Source organism: Macaca nemestrina, chromosome 1 (assembly GCF_043159975.1).
Source record: "Macaca nemestrina isolate mMacNem1 chromosome 1, mMacNem.hap1, whole genome shotgun sequence".
Classification (NCBI taxonomy): Eukaryota; Metazoa; Chordata; class Mammalia; order Primates; family Cercopithecidae; genus Macaca; species Macaca nemestrina.
Window position 1 is genome coordinate 7,725,133 of NC_092125.1, and position 17,203 is coordinate 7,742,335.

Below are 17,203 nucleotides of genomic sequence, written 5' to 3' on the forward strand. Positions count from 1 at the left end.
AAAATCTTATCTGATTACCATATATACAATACCAACTCATCCCCAAGCCCAGATACCCCTTCTTACAGTGGTACCCCCTTATCCACTATGGGTTTTTGTTTCCATGATTTCAGTTACCTGCAGTCAACTGTGGTCTGAAAATAGTACATGAAAAATTTTAGAAATCAAGAATTCAGCCCAGGTGCAGTGGCTCACACCTGTAATCCCAGTACTTTGGGAGGCCAAGGCAGGTAGATTGCTTGAGCTCATGAATTCGACACCAGCCTGGGCAATATGGCAAAACCCTGTCTCTACAAAAAATAAAAAAATTAGCCTTGTTTGGTGGTGTGCACCTGTAGTCCCAGCTACTTGGGGGACTGAGGTGGGAGGATTGCTTGAGCCTGGAAGGTTGATGCTGCAGTGAGCCAAGATTGTGCCACTGCACTCCAGCCTGGGCAACAGAGCAAGATCCTGTCTCAACAAAGAAAGAAGAAACAAACAATGCATAACTTTTAAATTTGGTGCCGTTCTGTGCAGCATGATGACACTCACACTTTTCTGCTTTGTCCCCCCAGGATGTGAATCATCCCTTCGTCCAGTATGTTCACGATGTCTTTGTTACCTGTCCATTAGTCACTTCATAGTTTGCCAGGTTATCAGACTGACTTTCACATTGTTGCAGTGATTGTGGTAAGTTATCCTTATTTTACTTCATGATGTCCCCAAAGTGCAACAGTAGAGATGCTGACAATCAGGACATGCAAAGAAAAGCCATAAATTGCTTCCATTCAGTGAAAAAGTGAAAATCTTCGACTTAAGGAAAGAAAAGAAATTGTGGCCGGGCATAGTGGCTCATGTCTGTAATTCCAACACTTTGGGAGGCCGAGGAGGGTGGATCACTTGAGGTTGGGAGTTCGAGACCAGCCTGACCAACATGGAGAAACCCCGTCTCTACTAAAAATACAAAATTAGCTGGGCGTGGTGGCACATGCCTGTAATCCCAGCTACTTGGGAGGCTGAGGCAGGAGAATCGCTTGAACACGGGAGGCAGAGGTTGCAGTGAGCCGAGATGGTGCCATTGCACTACAGCCTGGGAAACAAAAGTGAAACTCCGTCTCAAAAAAAAAAAAAAAAAAAAAAAAAGCAATTGTCTGGTGAATCTTACCAAGTTTATCATATAATCAACTTTATCACAAAAAAAACGTGTAGGAAAAAACAGAATATATATAGAGAGAGTTTAACACTATCCACAGTTTCAGGCAGCCACTGTGGGTCTTGGAATGTATCCACCATGGATAGGGGGCACCACTGTACTTTGCTTACTTTTCTCCAAAGCACTTCATATCATTTGATGTTTATTTTTTCCTTATCTGTCTCCCACCCACTCCCCTAACAGGGTATTGGTCCATGGAAGAGAAAGCTTGTTCTTATTTTATCTCCAGCACCAAGAGTGAGCTTGATATATATTGATATGTAGGCATTTAATAGATGAACACAAGAACAAAATCACACTTAGAATCCTAAGACTAAAGACAGAATAAAATGTGTAGCTTTCCTTTGTCAAGTGAAAAAACAAATCTGGACTTCAGTCAAGAGATACTCCATTCATAAGTTCTATTGCAAAAGGAAGAGGGTCACTGTTGTCTTAAGGAGAATGCTCTGACCATAGCATCTGCAAGTGTCTGAAAGCTCAGGCAGAAAAGGGATTCTCCTTTTTTGTTTTTTTGAGACAGAGTCCCACTCTGTCACCCAGGCTGGAGTACAGTGGCGCAATCTCGGCTCACTGCAACCTCCAACTCCTGTGTTCAAGCGATTCTCCCGCCTCAGTCTCTCAAGTAGCTGGAGTTTACAGGCACACACCACCATGCCTGGCTAATTTTTTTTTTTTTTTTGTATTTTTAGTAGAGACAGGGTTTCGCCTTGTTGGCCAGGCTGTTCTCGAACTCTTGACCTCAGGTGATCCACCCACCTGGGCCTCCCAAAGTGTTGGGATTACAAGCGTGAGCCACTGTGCCTGGCCAAGGGTTTCTCTTTTTATACGGAGGCGTAGAGAATCCTAGAGAGGAGTGGCTGTGTGGGAGTGGGATGAGCAGGTGGTGTGAACAGACAATTTGAACAGGGAAGGATCACTGAGGAGAGATGTTCTGTGTTTTAGTGCTTGGTTAAGCTCAGGGGCAAGACAAAGTTCAATGGCCTGGGGGAAGGAGAGAAGCCTCATTAAGTTTGAACAAGTTATGTTGATGAGCAATTTGTTCAGATTAGTCAGTGAGAACCAAAGAATGAAAATTTGGAGGGTTGGCTTAGTCTGTTCAAGCTGCCATAAGATAATATCATAGACTAGGTGGCTTAGAACAACAAAAACTTATTGCTCATAGTGCTGGAGGCTGTGAAGTCCAAGATCAAGGCATCTGTAGGATTGGTGTCTGGTGAGGGCCAGCTTTCTCATGGACAGCACCTTCTTGCTGTATCCTCACATGGCTTAAGGAGCAAAGCCACTCTCGGGGGCCTTTTAAAAATGTCAGATCTCTAATTCCATACATAAGAGCTCCAGTCTTATGACCTAACCACCTCCCAAAGGACCCACTTCCTGATACCAACACCTCGGGGCTTAGGATTTCAACATACGAATTTGGAAGGACACAAACATTCAGACCCTAGGAGGGGTTGTGTCTGGCTTTGTCATAGGTTCTCAAGGAGCTCATCCATGAGTCTTCTCTTAGTCACATGGGGATGGGTGGCTCTCTGCCTGGAACACAAAAGGACAGGGAGGGTTTCTTGACCATTACTGTTTTCCACATTGTTAGCCCACAGGGGGTCGGTCACAGGGAGGTCATCCACCAACTTCAAGACTGGAGAATGGCAGCTGTGGGGACCATCACTTAGCTGTTTCTTCTGCCACAAGGTGTTGCCAACAACAACTTCACAAAAAGATCATTCCCCATCAGCCCATTCACACGTCTCTTAACTGCCAGGATTACGTCCCAGTGTGCCTCCATCTGCTGTCCAGCTCACAGAGTCTTGAATCTCACGTTGTCACTGTTCCTCTGGGTCATTGAAACAGAGAGAGATTAAAGGTGGTTCAATAGGGAAAGTCAGAATATATGGGTTCTTACTTTATTCATTGTTGTGCCAGCCAACATAATATGATATTACTAGAAATGAAACAGAAATGATTTCAGTTATAAATAATTTACTATCCTCAAAGAAGGTTAGAATTAAGTTGGTTATGTTTTCTTTCATTTAAATAGCTTGCTCTGGGAGCCTGTTATGTTTCCTAGACCTGCTCTGGTACTGAATTCCAGTATTGTGTAGATCTTATTAAATACATAAATCTTGTTTATTCTAAAGCACAGCTTTATATGAACAAACCACCTCAAGTTCTTACTCTGATTTTAAAGGACAAGAACTTTGGGGAATACTAGAATATATTGGTCTTAGCTGGAAAATGCTAACATTTGTAGCAGAAGGACCTTAGAGAGCCCACACTCAGCAACCCAGACAATGTCCAAATTCTCTGTTTATAGAGAAAAATCTCAGGGTACTAGCCCTAGGAACATTTTTTCCCAGGTATCCCTGTGATCATCCTGAGGTATGAAGAAAACTAAGGTAGTCCCACAAAACAAAAGTTAAATTGAAATGGTTTCATACTCTAGCCCTGAAAATAACTGTTTTTCAGCAAACAGTAAGAAATAGTGTCTTACGTTTGTCTGGAATTTATACTTTACAATATGCTTTTAAATATACCATGTCATTAAATTTCACAATAATTTGGCAAGAAAGAAATGAAAATCTCCATTTTGTTGATAAGTAATAAAAGCTATTATCTATTTCACACTTACTTCTTGCCAGGCACCATAGTAAGCACTCATTTGATCCTTGCACCACTCTGATGATATATGTGCTATCATTGTCCTTGTAATACATACATTGAGTGAGGCTCAGGAAATTTGAAGATTTTGCCTAGGTTTAGGCAATAAGTAAGTAATAGAGTAGAAATCTGAACATGCTTTTCCAACTCATAATGCTCTAAACCAGTGGTCTTCACACTATTTTGGCCACACAATTTTTAACTTATCTATGTACCACGGTACTACTATGTACATTAATATATATATAAATAGATATTAAAAGAGAACAAGATAAAAATATAAATATAAATATAAATTATTTCTCTCATACTCTAATAGAATATCTTCTACATCCCATAAACTTAATCTTGCTGATGACTCTTCTAAGTTATTACCCTCTATGCACTGTGCAAATGGCAACCAAATTTCAGCTTGAGTTTTGGAGGGAACATTCAAACCATATCACTCTTCACCAGTCTGAGGATGATATTACTGTTGAGAGGGGTAGGTCTTTGCAACCAGGCTTGGGGTTCTAGCCAAGAGCATGATATCAATGTGATATAGAATGTGGTGGTTGGAGGCTGCCCGAGAGGCAGTAGAATGGCGTTGGAAAGCATCAGAGGAGAGTGGAGAGTCTCACTGAATCCTTTATTGATTGTGTGATTATAGACAAGTTGCCAAGACACAATGGGCTTTGGTGTCCTAATCTGTACCATGTTAAGAGGTGGGACCATAAAGAGGTGATTAGGCAGATCCCCTCATGAATGAATTAATGCCATTATTGTGGGAGCAGGTTAATTGTCATGGGAGTGGGTTCCCCACAAATGGGTGAGTTGGCCCAATTTTCTCTCTCTTGCAAGTCTTGCAAGCTTGCTTCCTCCTTCCATTCTTCTGGTATAGGATGACACTTGCCAGGTGCCAGCATCATGCTCTTGGACTTCCCAGCCTCCAGAACTGTGAGCCAAATACATTTTTATTTTTATTTTTTTAATTACTCGGTCTGTGGTATTCTGTTATAGCAGTAGAAAATGGACTAAGACAGAGTATGAGAAATTAGTGCTCTAGCTATTGCAATTGTTTGGATGAATCAGGCCCAAATCCTGTTTAATCTCTATTTTTCTTGACAGAGAAGATCTGCTTTCATTGGACAATTGTTACCAACCCCCACTCATTTGATGCCATAGAGGGCTGCTTGTTTCACACAATTCAACATAGATGTATTTTCTTTTCTCTTTTTCTTTCTTCCTTTTTTTTTTTTTTTTTTTGAGACAGAGTTTCACTCTTGTTACCCATGCTGGAGTGCAATGGTGTGATCTTGGCTCACTGCAAACTCCACCTCCCAGGTTCAAGAGATTCTCCTGCCTCTGCCTCTTGAGTAGCTAAGATTACCAGCGCCTGCCACCATGCTTAGCTAATTTCTGTATTTTTAGTAGAGATGGAGTTTCACCACTTTGCCCAGGCTGGTCTTGAACTCCTGACCTCAGGTGATCTGCCCGCCTCGGCTTCCAAAGTGTTGGGATTATAAGCGTGAACCACCACACTTGGCCTATTTTCTTTACTAGAGTTTGCATTTGACTGTACTCACATTTGGTGTCTGGACACTCCAAAATTTAATATTTATCACTTTACTTGGGGTTTGTTTTATTTTTTGCTAACTTCCAATGATTCTGTGAGTTCACTTTAATATGAACAATACAAACTGTTGCTGTAATCATTTATAAATTCAAACAATGTGATTGTGCCAAACATTGTAGATATCCTCACCATACAAGATTTATTATGTCTGACCCTGAGCGCTTACCTGTTTTGTGGTCAAAGGTAGCACAGTAAAGTTGCCAGGATGGTGAAGCCTCCGTGTGTGAGATGAGATGGAGTTGGAAGCCTGGTATAGCGTTTCTCCCAGAAGGGAGTATGAGCCTGAACAAGCAATGTCTCATCACTAAGTGTCCTCAGCAAGAGTCCCCCTAGGGACTACTGTGCAAACACAGAAAAGGGAAAGTTAATCCCAAAGGTACAGGACTCTGGAAAGCCACCAAGGGGAGTAATTGCTTTATTGAGCATTTCATTCCAGGGACTCAAAACCTTTACCTTGAAGAGTTATTTTAAAACTCCCCAGCCCTAGCCACTTATTTTATAAAAAGCAGTTCACTTTCACCAAATATAGTACAAGACAGATAATAACAGAAATTATATCACTATTTCTCCTACTTTGTTTGCTTCAAAGAGAAACCTATCAAGGACAAGGTAGTCAGTGCTGTTACAAATAATTTGATTTGATTTGGTTTGATCTTACTTATTAAGCAGACATGTATGAAGTGCCACTATATGCCAAGTATAGTGCTATGAGTTGGAGTATAAAACCAATGAGCAAGACAAGGTCTCCGTCCTTCTGGAGCTTCTGGTCTGGAAGAGGAGAGAAGGCATGCGTGAAATCAGCTGCATTACAACCCCAGAAGTGGCTTTGTGTTCGCTATATTGAAATTTACACAAAGCACAGCATTTAACTCCATTATCTCATCTACTTGAGACTGGTACTGAGACTTCAGGTGGACTAGACACATCATACAAGGATAAAAATAAGTATCTGGCATCAATCTGGAATAGGACTGGGGTCTCTGGGTAGCTAGACTGATGCTCTCCCCATTTGGCAGCACTGCCCTCCTATAGGGCATTATGATTGGATCACTTGTGAAAATGTGTCAGGGGTCCTTCAGTGATGAAATCTTTAATAGGAATGGCAAACACCAGATACCTCACTTGGCTTCTTTAAGTGATCTCTGAGGGAAGCTAGAGAAAAGGTTCTTAAAAGCTGCCACACCTCTGTAGCCCAGAAAGAAAATTTTCATATTTACTTCTTTAGAGCCTCCAACTCCAGTCATCTACAGTGCTTTCTTTCTTTCTGACCCTTGGAAAAATGTTATTTGCCATATTTTAGCTCATACTGCTGGCCTAAGTGATAATGAACACAAGATAATATGTGATCTCCCTGAACAGTGTCTGAGATAGTATCCACCCTCCCTTGCTTTATTTCTCCCTGAACTTTGCAGCTGATATATTATGTCTTCATATGCCTCTGCTTGTTCTCTGTCTCCCAGTGGGATATAAGTGCCTCAACAGCAGGGCCCTGGTCTAGCTTATCAGCTGTTGTGTTCTCAGTTCATAGAACCCTGCATGGCCTGGTAATTGTTGGTTGGTTGAACAAATAAGCAGAGCAACAGATGAACAGATGAATATCTTGCACAAAGACTAATTCTATTAAATTCTTACCAAGGAGGTCTTACCAACGACATACAGTCAAGGTCATTACATGTCATTTTGCTTAAAGTTGCAGACTCCAAGAATCGTACAAAACAAAAAACAACAACAGAAAAAAAGCCCTTTGTTTAAGACAATCAAATCTTACCTTTCACAAACCAGAGCTACTATATTTGCGATTCTTCATTCACCTGAGGACATTTATTTGCATGCGTATAACACTGTGTAGGCCCTTTTTAGTGTTGTCAGAGTGACCCTGAATCCACAGAATGACCTTCCCATGTTCCAGGTGTCAAGGCTCCCCAAGAAGAGTCCATTTTATCTGGATGACAGTGTGTTCAGCACGGTGGCATCCCAGGTTTTCCAGAAAGCCCTTCAGGAACAACTATTTCCATCATGTTTTAAGCAAGCACTATTTTAGCCGTGAAATGAAGACCCCCCTCATGCTACTTCAAGTAATGGTGTGTATACGGAGGAAGGGAGTGGTGGTGGTTGTAATAATATATACACAGGGGAGCTCAGGGAAATCTGGACAGCCAAGCCTGGAAAGTGGTGGTTCCGTATTGAAGGCAACTGCAACAGCAAAGTGGTGGATTTGCTCAGATAGTCTCAGTTGCTTGCCACATGCCTGCTTCTCACTCATCTCTATTAGCACTCTCTCAGTTATAGATTTTTATATGAATCTTGAGATAGGTGTCTTCTATCTACCTTATAGCTTCTGCTTATTCATTGTTTGTGTTACCACGTAACTCCAGCTCACACAGGTTTCTCATGATTCCTCCAGCCTCTACAACAGAACCTTTTCATGAAAATACAGTGGGTCCTAGCATAACTTTGTTTCATTTTAACATTGGAGGAAAAAAATAGATTCCCATCTGGGGCCACTCTCTGTGTGGAGTTTACACGTTCTCCGCATGTCGGTATGGGTTTGCTCTGGATACTCGGGTTTCCTCTCACATCCCAAAGCTGTGCACATGGAATGAAACGTGTGTTTATGTGGTCCCAGTGTGAGTGCACCCTGCAGTGGGATGGTGTCCTGTCCTGAGCTGGTTCTGGCCTTGCCCTAAGTTGCTGGGATAGGCTGCACGGCCACCCATGACCCTGAACTGGAATGAGTGGGTTGGAAAATGAGTGAATGAGTAAACATAAATCATTGTCAAATAAGAATGTGTAAAGTATACAATAATCATGCAAAGGCACAACAATAAAGGATGCAGGAAGAAAGCACTCAGTGAGCCGCCATATGTGCGATTGTTGGTTTTTTAAGCCACATGGTGATTGGGGGTGTTCCTTATGATTTTAGCTGTGAAAACATTTATTCCTTGATTGAACCTACCTATGGCTGCCTTCACTCACTGATTCCGAAATTGGGTAAATAATTATCTTACTTGTTTTTATTGATCTTAAATGTATGTGCAGCTCTCATTTATTTCAAGGTTTAATATTAGAAGTATTTTTCAGTCTTTTGTTAGAGGTTTGGTAACGTTTTTGTGACCAGAAATGTTACAGAAACTTAACTCTTTTTTTATATTAGTTAGCCTATGGTAAAATTGGTTTCATTATCATTTTGCTTAAAGTCAGTTTCCAAGAACCTATCCACTATATTAATTGAGGACTTATTATGTGCAAACTAAAATTAAAAGGCTTAATTATTCCTCTTGAAAATACAAAAAGAGATTTTCCTCTCTTTCTTTAAGCATTTACCTTAGAAAACTTCTAGTTGTAAGTATTTTCTTCTCTCTTTGAAATGTATTTAAATCCTTTTGAAGATTAGGTAGGACTTTCCTCAGCTTTGTTACCCTGGAATGTCTTCCCAAGGACCTGGCAACCATCTCGTTGAAATGTAAACATCAAAGGACATAGCACCCCCATCTCCCAGTTTCTGTGTCAGGGTAGAAGTCTGACTTCAGTAAGTATCTTGCTCCAAGTTGCAAAACTGCTCCCCAATATAAGATATGAGAAGTTGGCTTCTTCCTTTGGATAAAACCAATTAGCTAATACAGGTGGTCAGCCCCATGCCTAGGTAAAGTTAGGAAGAACTTTGTGTGACAGTTGGTGCTGTCAAGGCCTTTTATTCGAGGACTAGTTATTGCTTACCTTGAAAACACGTATGTAATGGATTGTGGCTGCTTGGCTATCTAAAAATGTGAGATTTCTTTCTGTCTTTGCAATCTCGTAGTGGTGCACATTACATTCTGGTTTAATGCTATTAAATAAAATTTATGGAAGGCTGTAGGTTTGGATTGAGCTCCTGTATTGGGCCTCTACAGACCAAACCAAAATGGAGTCATTCATGCTAAGTGTCACATAGTCAAACAAGAGATTCACAACGACCAATCAGAAAGGGCTCAGCCAACCTGAGCCAGCACTACAGGAAAGAATGAAAGTAACCTAAAGTAACCTGATGTTAACCAATCCACTTTTTTGTATTATACTGTTTCCTTATTCGGCAAGATAGCACCTTACAAAAACTAACTGTTTCACCTTACCTAACAGAGCTCCCTCTATTTTTAGACAGGATGCTGCCTGATTCATGAATTGCTAATAAAAGCCAATTCAATCTTTAAACTAAATTTGTTGAAGTTCTGTTTTTTGCCAAAACTTATTCAATAATAAAAGCGCTATTTTTTTGCGCTTCAACTCTCTTTAGGGAGAAGATTTCTCGATAAGGAGAAAGTTTTCTTTTTAATTATATTTTCCCAAATACCCATCACATTTATTTCCTGTGGCTACCTGACTGTTTCCTTTTTCTTTATTCAGGATCTGTGGAGAAAGACCTTTATTGGACAGCTCTCCTTTTTGAGCAAGCTTTTCAATCTATAAACTGGCTTCCAGTGGACGAAGCACGCTCTTCCTTTCCCTGTCCAATGTGTGAGGCCAGAGGTGAAGCAGGATCTTCTGTACTGTACATGGTGCTAAAGACTGTTCATTAGTAGATATTTTGTTGTGAACTAAGTGACTCTCTATATGATACTTTTGAACATTTATGGAAAAATAGGGAATATAATGATGCTGGTTGGTTTCTCCAAATGTTACTGGATGTGTGGTGGAAAAAGAGAAATGAGTTCAATTCAGGGAGCTGAATTTCCAGGTGAAGAATCACAAATGGCCTAAGAGCTTCCAGGTGTGCCCTGAAGGACAGCCTTATCTCCAGTAGTTTCAGGGCTGAGAATGCTGAAGGCTGAATGCAGAACCTCATCTGATGATTGGCTAAATTACAGCACAAGTTGAAATTCCAGCCTCCCAGGGTGTCTACTGTTAAAGTGAGGGCATTGATTGGGAAAGAATGGAATCCTGCAATTTGAAATGGGGCCATGTGGGAAGACCCTGATGAATCTGGAGATACTCAGCCCCTAAATTCTGATGAACCTTCATTTCCAGAGGGAGAAGTCTCCCCAGCCCCAGTAGAAGAGGCCTCCCCAACCCTCCTGACAGCAGCCTCCCCAGTGTCAGTGGTATTGGCCTGTCCACCTCTGTCTGAGGGGTTTAACCCTGCATTGCTTGAGGAAATGGTAATGATCTCCCCTGAGAGAACTGCCATGCAAGACAATTCTGATTCTCCTCAGGACTCATCCTGACCACCCCTCTTTGTTTCTAGACCTATGACTGGACTCAAGTCCCAGCAGGGCCCTAAAGGTGAGGTACAAAGTATGACCCATAACAGGGTGCACTGAATTCCAAAAAAACTACTTGGGGTTATTAGTTCATACAAGCAGAAATCCCAGAAACATGTATGGGAATTATGGATGTGGAACATGTGTGGGAATTAAGGGTGTGGAAAAATGGTAGAAGGAACATAAAATTGGATCAGGCTGAATTTATTGATATGGGCTCAATAAGCAGAGATTCTGCATTCAGTGTTATGGCTTGGCAGAAAGGACTCTAGCTGGCTGGGTGAGACAAAGATAAAAAGATGGCCCACCATAAATGAACTAGAAATGCCTGACCTTACTTAGTTTAATAGAGAGGAAGAAATTCAAAGTCTTAAGGAGACTGGAAGATTAGAGTGGACTTGTCATTTACCTTACTCACCTATGACGGAAGAATCCAGAAGACATACCTTTCACCAATACTTTGAGAAATACTTTGGATAAATAAATAAATGTTGAGGGGATACCCACCATCTTTGTCGAGCTTTGTGGTTGCTCTTTTTTGTAGGCCCCACCTTACAATGGGAACCACAGTCATTTGATTGGAAAACCTAAATGCAATGGGAATAATTAGATCCCAGAATATGGCAGGAGTCAAGTGGTGGCGGTGGCACTTAACCACCAAAGGCAATGTAGGCATGGTTATTATAATGAACAGCAGAGTCAAAGCAGCGCCAGAATAGTCTGACTCCAGGAGACGTATGGTGGTTGGCTAGTTAATCATGATGTTTCTCAAAGTGAAATAGATAGGAAGCCTACTAAAATCTTAACTGATCTGTATAAGCAGAACATTTCTAGACCAAAAAACAAAAGTCTAACTCAAATCATAAAAACAGAGAGATGTGGCCCCTCAATCAATTCCCAGATGAGCCAGTTTACAGACCTGGAACCCCATGAGTGAAGAAGAGGTCAGGTCCCCTGGAAGAACCACGGTATAATACTAAAAATTTATACTGTTAAATCTTTCTCCTATCCTTCTCCAAAGGGACCTATGGCCTTTTACAAGGATAATTGTACACTGGGGAAAAGCAAATAATCAGACCTTTTGGGTCTGCTGGACACTGGCTTTGTCTATCCGCTGATTACAGGGACGTAAAACATCACAGTAGTCTTCTCATTAGAGTAGGGACTTGTGGAAGTCAGATGATCAATAAAGTTTTAGCTCAGATTTGTCTCACAGTGAGTCCAATGGATTGTTGAACCTATCCCGTGGTGTTTTTTTTTTTTTTTTTTTTTTTTCCCCTCCAGTTCTGGAATGTGTAATTAAAATAGACATATTTAGCAGCAGGCAGAATTCCTCCATTCATTCCCTGACCTGTGAAGTGAGGGCTGTTATGATAGAAAAGGCCAAATGGAAGTCATTAGAACTGCCTCTACTTAGAAAAATAGCAAATCAAAAGCAATTCTACATGCAGAAATTAGTGCCACCCTCAGGAACTTAAAAGATGCAGGCATGGTGATTTCCACCCTATCTCCATTCAACTATCCTGTTTGGCCTGTGATAGACAGGTCTTGGAGAAAGACAGTGGATTATCATAAACCTAACCAAGTGATGACTCTAATTGCAGATTCTGTACCAGATATGGTTCCATTTATTGAGAAAATCAACTATCTCCTGGCACTGATATGCAGCTATTGACCTGGGAAATGGCTTTTTCATCATCCCTGTCCATAGGGACCAGCAGAAGGGACCAGCAGAAGCAGTTTGCTTTTAGCTGGCGAGGCCAGCAATATACTTTCACTCTCCTACCTCAAGGGTATGTCAACTCTACAGTTCTATGTCATAATTTAGTTTTCATGGATCTTGATGACCTTTCTTTTCCACAAGATATCACACTGGCCCATTACATTAATCACATTTTGCTGATTGGACCTGGTGAATGAGAATTAGCAACCACTCTAGACTTATTGATAAGACCTTTAACTGTCAGAGGTTGGGAAATAAATCAGACAAAAATTCAAGGGCTTTCTAACTCAATGCAATTTCTATGTGTCCAATGGTGTGGGGCATATAGAGATATCCCTTCTAAGGTGAAGGTTAAATTGTTGCATCTGGCACCACCTGCAACCAAGGAAGAGACACAGCACGTGTTGGGCCTCTTTGGACTTTGGAGGCAACATATTCCACATTTGGCTGTGTTATGCTGGGCCATTTACAAAATGACCTGAAAAGTTTCTAGTTTTGACTGCAGTCTAGAACAAAGCAAGGCTCTGCAATAGGTCCAGGTTACTGTGCAAGCTGCTCTGTTACTTGAGCCATAAGATCTAACATATCCAATGGTGACTGATATATTAGTGGTGAATAGAGATGCTGTTTGAAGCCTTTGGCAGGTCCTTATAAGTGGATTGAAGTGCAGGCCTTTCGGGTTTTGGAGTAAGTCCCTGCATCTTCTCCAAATAACTACTCTCCTTTTGAGAGACAGTTCTTGGCCTGCTATTGGGCATCAGTAGAGACTGAATGCTCAACCATGTGGCACCAAGTTACCATGTGACCTGAGCTGCCCATAATAAACTGGGTGTTATCTGACCACCAAGCAATAAAGTTAGGCACGCACGCAGCTCTTCATCATCAATGGAAGTGGTATGTATGTGATCCAGCTCGTAACAGTCTCTGAAAGCATAAGTAACTTACATGAAGAAGTTGCCCAATTGCCCATGCTCCTGCCTTCTGCTGCACTGCTTTCTCTCTCCCAGACTGTACCTATGGCTTCATGGAGAGTTCCCTATGATCAGTTGGCAGAGGAAGAGAAGAATTAGGCCTGGTTTACAGATGTTTCTGCATGATATGCAGCACCACCCAGAAGTGGACAGCTGTAGCACTACAACCACTCTCTGGGACATCCCTGAAGGACAGTTATGAAGGGAACTCCTCCCAGAAGATGAAAATTCGGGCAGGGCACCTGGCTGTTCCCTTTGCTTAGAAGGAGAAATGGCAAGATGTGTGATTAAATCCTTATGTATAGGCTGTAGCCAATGGTGGTTTGGCCGGATGGTCAGGAACTTGGAAGGAACATAATTGGAAAATTTGGTGACAAATTTAGGAGACAGAAATGTGGATAGACATCTCCAAATCAGCAAAACTTGTGAAGGTGTTTATGTTTCATGTGAATGATCACCAAAAGGCGACCACAGCAGAGGAGAACTTTAATAATCAAGTAGATAGGATAACCCTTCCTGTGAATGCTACTTGGCCTGTTTCCCCAGCCACCCCTGTCACTGCCCAATGGGTTCACGACCAAAGTGTCCTTGGTGGCAGAAATGGAGGTTATTCATAGGATCAGAATCATGGACTTGCACTCACCAAGGCTGACCTAACTATGGTCACTGCCAAAGGTCCAGTCTGCCAGTAGCAGAGACCAACACTGAGCTTCCAATGTGGTAGCATCCCTAGGTGATCAGCCAGCTACCTGGAGTCATGTTTATTACATTGGCCTGCTTCCATTATGAAAGGGGCAGTGTTTTATTCTGGACTAGACACTTCTCTTTGCCTTCCCTGTACACAGTGCTTTTGCCAAAACTACCATCTGTGGACTTACAGAATGCTTTATCCACCATCATGGCATGCCTCACAGCATTGCGTGTGATTAAGGAACTCACTCCACAGCAAAAGAAGTGCAGCAATAAATGCACGGTCATGTAATTTGCTGGTTTAACCATGTTCCCCACTATTCTGAAGCGGATGGCTTGATAAAATGGTGCAATAGCTTTTTGAGGAGTCAGTTATAGTGCCAGTTAGGTAGCTATACCTTGAGTGCTGGGGTAAGGTTCTCTGTGCTCTAAATCAGTGTCCAATACATGGTGTTGTCTTTTCCATAGACTGGATTCATGGGTCGAAGAATCAAAGAGTGGAAATGGAAGTGGAACCACTCACCATTACCCTAGCAAAATTTTTGCTTCCCATTTCTATGACTTTATACTCTGCTGGCCTAAAGGTCTCTAGTTCTGAGGGAGAAATGCTTTCACCAGGAGACATAATGATGATTCCACTGAACTGAAAGTTAAGACTGCTGCCCACTCAGTTTGGGCTCCTTGTGGTTTTGAATCAACAGGTAAAGAATGGAAGTATGGTGTTGACTGAGGTGATTGATTCAGACCACCAAGAAGAATTGGACTATTATTCCATAATGGAGAGAGAGAAGAGTAAGTCCAGAAAACAGGAGATCCTTCAGGTATCTTTTAGTGTCACCATGCCCTGTGATTATGGTCAATATAAAACCATAACAACTCAATGACCAGGACTCAAGGGCTACTAATGACCAGGACCTTCAGATTTGGATCACCCTGCCAGGTGAAAAACCATGACCAGCTGAGGTGTTTGCTGAAGGCAAAGAGAATACAGAATGAATAGTAGAAGAAGATATTTATAAATACCAGCTAAGAATAAGTGACCAGTTACAGAAATGAGTATTTTCTATCATGATTATTTTCTCCTTGTTTTGTAATGAATATATTTGTGTGTATATATATGTGTGTGTGTATATATATATAATATTTGAATATATATGGAATATATCTTATATATTTATAAATTAATTTATATCTATATAAATTAAGCAAATATTTTTCATTCTCTTATTCCCTTATGTAACATAAAATGCATTGACTTTATATCATAGTATTTAAGTATTATTAATCTTACATAGAAGTAAAGTTGTAAGATATCTATGGGAAGAGTTAAAGTCACTCAAATACTTTGCCTCCTCTTCTGGGGAAGGGATTAGTGTGTCTTCGGTTGTATGCAGGATAGCTGTATCACTTTAGGCAGAATTATGACCCTGTTAGTGTCTTTAATTGAAGATTAAGTGTGGTTTAAAAAGATGTGTATGAGTTGACTGATAAGAGGTAGAATCATGGTGGTCATTTTATGTGTCAACTTGACTGGACTAGCGGATGCCCAGGTAGCTGGTAAAACATCATTTCTAGGTGTGTTTGTGAAGGTGTTTCCAGAAAAGATTAACATTTGAATCAGACTGAGTACAGAAGATCATCCTCACCAATGTGAGTAGGTACCATCCAATTTATTGAGAACACAAATAGAACAAAACTTCAGAACAATATATTTTCTCTTTCCTTATGGAGCCGAGACATTCGTCTTCCTCTCTTTTTTTTTCTTCTTGCTCTGTTGCCCACACTGGAGTGCAGTGGCACGACCTCAGTTCACTGCAACCTCTGCCTCTCAGGTTCATTCTTGTGGCTCAGCCTCCCGAGTAGCTGGGACTACAGGCACACACCACCATGTCTAGCTAATTTTTGTATTTTTAGTGAGACAGGGTTTCACCATGTTGATCAAGATGGTCTCAAACTCCTGGCCTCAAGTGATCTGCCTGCCTCAGCCTCCCAAAGTGCTGGGATTAAAGGTGTGAGCCACCGCACCTGGCCTATTCATCTTCTGTTAACATGAGTGTTCCTGGTTATTGGGCCTTTAGACTCAGATCAGGACTTACACCATCTATACCTCCACTCTTGGGCCTTTGAATTCAGACTAAATTACATCATTGGCTTTCTTTGTTTGCTGGCTTGCAGATGTCAGATTCTGGAACTTCTTGGCCTCCATTGTCCCATGAGGCAATTCCTATATTAACTCTCTCTTTCTCTCTCTCTCAACTCTAGAGAGAGAGTCTGTTTCTGTGGAGAATTCTTGCTAATGCAGCATTTTAAGAATTTAAACACGATCATGCTTCTGTAACAGAAAATCCTGAGATTCTTTCCTTTGATGGCAGAGATTCAAAGTAGTTTGGTTCCACTGCACAGCTGTGACCACTGGGCTTTGTGAAATCACTCTCTCTAGAGAAACCTCATGCAGCTTCATAAAATTACTTTTGTCTTCAGGATGGAGGTTTATTGGTTCTCTGCACAACTGGGAAATCATCCTTTTTGGACTATGGAGAGTCTTGATTAGCCCTTCCAAATTAGTTTTTTCTTCTTCTGTTGGAACTTTTAATCAGTACAGTTTGCCAGGCATAAGGCAATATATCCAGAAAGTAGAATGCCACAAGCCTCTGCAGATAGTCATTTCCCAGGGAGCACATAATTTCTCACTTCATCTTATAAAGGAAAATGGTGGAGGAATGGAAACAAACATGTATTTAGACTTACTATGTTCCCGGTCCTTTGTGAGGGGTTTCATATGGAATATTTCATTGAATATCAGCAACACTTTTATGATGTAGATAACATTTTTGAAAGGCCACCTGAAGCACAAAAAGATTGAATAACTTGCCCAAAGGTAACATTGTATGAGATGATCGGGCTTGGATTTGAATCTAGCTCTGACTCCAAATGGTTGCTTTTTGTATTATAGCTGGTTGCTATCTACTCTCCTCCAATTAGACTTGAGCTAAAAACAGGACTGAAATGATGCTACATTCATGAGATTAATATTAATGCAGTAGAATCACTCCTTTGCTATCTACAGGAGGAGACAGTATTAGTCTGTTCTCACACTGCTAATAAAGACATACCTGAGACTAG

At 41.2% G+C, this 17,203-nt stretch overlaps 2 long non-coding RNA genes across 11 annotated transcripts in view; one reads left to right on the plus strand and one right to left on the minus strand.

Annotated features, from left to right (window-relative positions):
• The window catches only part of LOC105474646 (uncharacterized), a 51,664-nt gene that overhangs the window by 23,029 nt on the left and 11,432 nt on the right, over positions 1 to 17,203 (plus strand). For 2 of the 9 annotated variants that reach the window (XR_011610187.1, XR_011610188.1), the window contains exons 4-6: positions 555 to 669; positions 9,843 to 10,718; positions 12,301 to 12,489. This is a non-coding gene — a long non-coding RNA (uncharacterized lncRNA). Of the gene's footprint in view, positions 1 to 554; positions 670 to 7,371; positions 7,544 to 9,842; positions 10,719 to 12,300; positions 12,490 to 14,548; positions 15,132 to 17,203 lie in introns of those variants that run through there. The other 7 variants (XR_011610185.1, XR_011610183.1, XR_011610182.1 and 4 more) reach the window with 7 other exon arrangements.
• Positions 1,137 to 17,203, minus strand: part of LOC105474649 (uncharacterized) — a 45,299-nt gene continuing 29,232 nt past the window's right edge. The window contains exons 4-5 of one of the 2 annotated variants that reach the window (XR_011610191.1): positions 5,629 to 5,801; positions 1,137 to 3,023 (exon numbers count right to left, since the gene is read on the minus strand). This is a non-coding gene — a long non-coding RNA (uncharacterized lncRNA). Of the gene's footprint in view, positions 3,024 to 5,628; positions 5,802 to 15,307; positions 16,777 to 17,203 lie in introns of those variants that run through there. The other variant, XR_011610197.1, reaches the window with a different exon arrangement.